The sequence below is a fragment of the Oncorhynchus keta genome, unplaced genomic scaffold (assembly GCF_023373465.1).
Source record: "Oncorhynchus keta strain PuntledgeMale-10-30-2019 unplaced genomic scaffold, Oket_V2 Un_contig_7747_pilon_pilon, whole genome shotgun sequence".
In the NCBI taxonomy this organism is placed as follows: domain Eukaryota; kingdom Metazoa; phylum Chordata; class Actinopteri; order Salmoniformes; family Salmonidae; genus Oncorhynchus; species Oncorhynchus keta.
Genome location: NW_026289657.1, coordinates 1 through 3316, shown reverse-complemented (window position 1 = coordinate 3316; position 3316 = coordinate 1). Strand labels below are relative to the sequence as shown.

Below are 3316 nucleotides of genomic sequence, written 5' to 3'. Positions count from 1 at the left end.
TAAATGTTGGTAATTTAATACTGTACGTTATAAAAACTTAAATGAATAAGAGTTGATAAATCATTTATAAACTTTTCAGAAATATCTACATCATTATTCGAAAATGTAAACAAACATTACATTCTTAAGCATTTACACCTTTAACATTTATGAGAATTTCTAAGCAATTATATGTTCTCATTATTGATGTCCTTCGTCCCTTTGACATTTCACAAAGATATCTGATGTTAAAAATAATCTAATTTGGGTGCATTATCTCATCAATGTCACCTGAATGATGTGAGATGTGGCATCTGGGAGACCGACAACACAGTCCTTCTGTACACACGTTCCACAACATTTCTCAGGTATGACTTCATACTCATAACCCTGGAGGAGAATCAACATGGTGACATCATTAGGGGATTTCTTTCATATAAACCTGGAATATTATACTGTATAGCCAACCATGTAAAATGGTTCACTTCTGTTAAACCGAGTTCGTAATTATCCCGAGTACAGTACCGTTGGGCAGGTGGTGTCACAGTTGATTTGGGCACACTCAACAACATACAGCTTGGAGACTGGATCCTTTTTAGGACCACACTTGCACTCCTCACAGGTGCCGTTGGGAACATTTTCACCAAGCTGGAGAATGAGAGTTAGTGTCATGCACTGAAGCAACAATTCAGCCTGGGGCCACAGTGGCTCTCAGGATTACTTAAAGGGGCAATCTGTAATTGGTACATCAATATTTAGGTTTATTTTATACAAAATTTACAAATGATTTATTGTCATACGGCTCTGAGCGATATCAAAGAAGTGTCACTTCTCACCGTGTATTCAGTATTGTTGTGGACACAAACAGGTTTGGGCACTGAAAGAACACACAATAAAAGGGTCAGACAATGGTTGAGACATAACAGTTGTTGAACGGTTAAGTTAGTCACAATTCCTGCACCATGTTACCATCATGACACCTGCACCATGTTACCATCATGACACCTGCACCATGTTACCATCATGACACCTGCACCATGTTACCATCATGACACCTGCACCATGTTACCATCATGACACCTGCACCATGTTACCATCATGACACCTGCACCATGTTACCATCATGACACCTGCACCATGTTACCATCATGACACCTGCACCATGTTACCATCATGACACCTGCACCATGTTACCATCATGACACCTGCACCATGTTACCATCATGACACCTGCACCATGTTACCATCATGACACCTGCACCATGTTACCATCATGACACCTGCACCATGTTACCATCATGACACCTGCACCATGTTACCATCATGACACCTGCACCATGTTACCATCATGACACCTGCACCATGTTACCATCATGACACCTGCACCATGTTACCATCATGACACCTGCACCATGTTACCATCATGACACCTGCACCATGTTACCATCATGACACCTGCACCATGTTACCATCATGACACCTGCACCATGTTACCATCATGACACCTGCACCATGTTACCATCATGACACCTGCACCATGTTACCATCATGACACCTGCACCATGTTACCATCATGACACCTGCACCATGTTACCATCATGACACCTGCACCATGTTACCATCATGACACCTGCACCATGTTACCATCATGACACCTGCACCATGTTACCATCATGACACCTGCACCATGTTACCATCATGACACCTGCACCATGTTACCATCATGACACCTGCACCATGTTACCATCATGACACCTGCACCATGTTACCATCATGACACCTGCACCATGTTACCATCATGACACCTGCACCATGTTACCATCATGACACCTGCACCATGTTACCATCATGACACCTGCACCATGTTACATCATGACACCTGCACCATGTTACCATCATGACACCTGCACCATGTTACCATCATGACACCTGCACCATGTTACCATCATGACACCTGCACCATGTTACCATCATGACACCTGCACCATGTTACCATCATGACACCTGCACCATGTTACCATCATGACACCTGCACCATGTTACCATCATGACACCTGCACCATGTTACCATCATGACACCTGACCACCACCTGCACCATGTTACCATCATGACACCTGCACCATGTTACCATCATGACACCTGCACCATGTTACCATCATGACACCTGCACCATGTTACCATCATGACACCTGCACCATGTTACCATCATGACACCTGCACCATGTTACCATCATGACACCTGCACCATGTTACCATCATGACACCTGCACCATGTTACCATCATGACACCTGCACCATGTTACCATCATGACACCTGCACCATGTTACCATCATGACACCTGCACCATGTTACCATCATGACACCTGCACCATGTTACCATCATGACACCTGCACCATGTTACCATTACACCTGCACCATGTTACCACCATGCACCATGTTACCATCACACCTGCACCATGTTACCATCATGACACCTGCACCATGTTACCATCATGACACCTGCACCATGTTACCATCATGACACCTGCACCATGTTACCATCATGACACCTGCACCATGTTACCATCATGACACCTGCACCATGTTACCATGCACCATGTTACCATCATGACACCTGCACCATGTTACCATCATGACACCTGCACCATGTTACATCATGACACCTGCACCATGTTACCATCATGACACCTGCATGTTACCATCATGACACCTGCACCATGTTACCATCATGACACCTGCACCATGTTACCATCATGACACCTGCACCATGTTACCATCATGACACCTGCACCATGTTACCATCATGACACCTGCACCATGTTACCATCATGACACCTGCACCATGTTACCATTATGACACCTGCACCATGTTACCATCATGACACCTGCACCATGTTACCATCATGACACCTGCACCATGTTACCATCATGACACCTGCACCATGTTACCATCATGACACCTGCACCATGTTACCATCATGACACCTGCACCATGTTACCATCATGACACCTGCACCATGTTACCATCATGACACCTGCACCATGTTACCATGACACCTGCACATGTTACCATCATGACACCTGCACCATGTTACCATCATGCACCACCACCATGACACCTGCATGTTACCATCATGACACCTGCACCATGTTACCATGACACCTGCACCATGTTACCATGCACCATGTTACCATCTATGACACCTGCACCATGTTACCAATCATGACACCTGCACCATGTTACCATCATGACACCTGCACCATGTTACCATCATGACACCTGCACCATGTTACCATCATGACACCTGCACCATGTTACCATCATGACACCTGC

At 45.0% G+C, this 3316-nt stretch overlaps 1 long non-coding RNA gene across 5 annotated transcripts; it reads right to left on the bottom strand.

Annotated features, from left to right (window-relative positions):
- Window positions 1-202: 202 nt before the first annotated feature.
- LOC127926534 (uncharacterized) lies at window positions 203-3013 on the bottom strand. 5 transcript variants are annotated; one of them, XR_008124403.1, is made up of 4 exons: window positions 2818-3013; window positions 816-1009; window positions 505-627; window positions 203-369 (listed from the first exon to the last, which is right to left on the bottom strand). It is a non-coding gene; the product is annotated as an uncharacterized LOC127926534 (long non-coding RNA). The 5 variants fall into 5 exon arrangements; XR_008124404.1 differs by having other exon boundaries at window positions 816-984; window positions 2818-3012; XR_008124405.1 differs by having other exon boundaries at window positions 816-959; window positions 2818-3011.
- Between the last annotated feature and the right edge of the window lie 303 nt (window positions 3014-3316).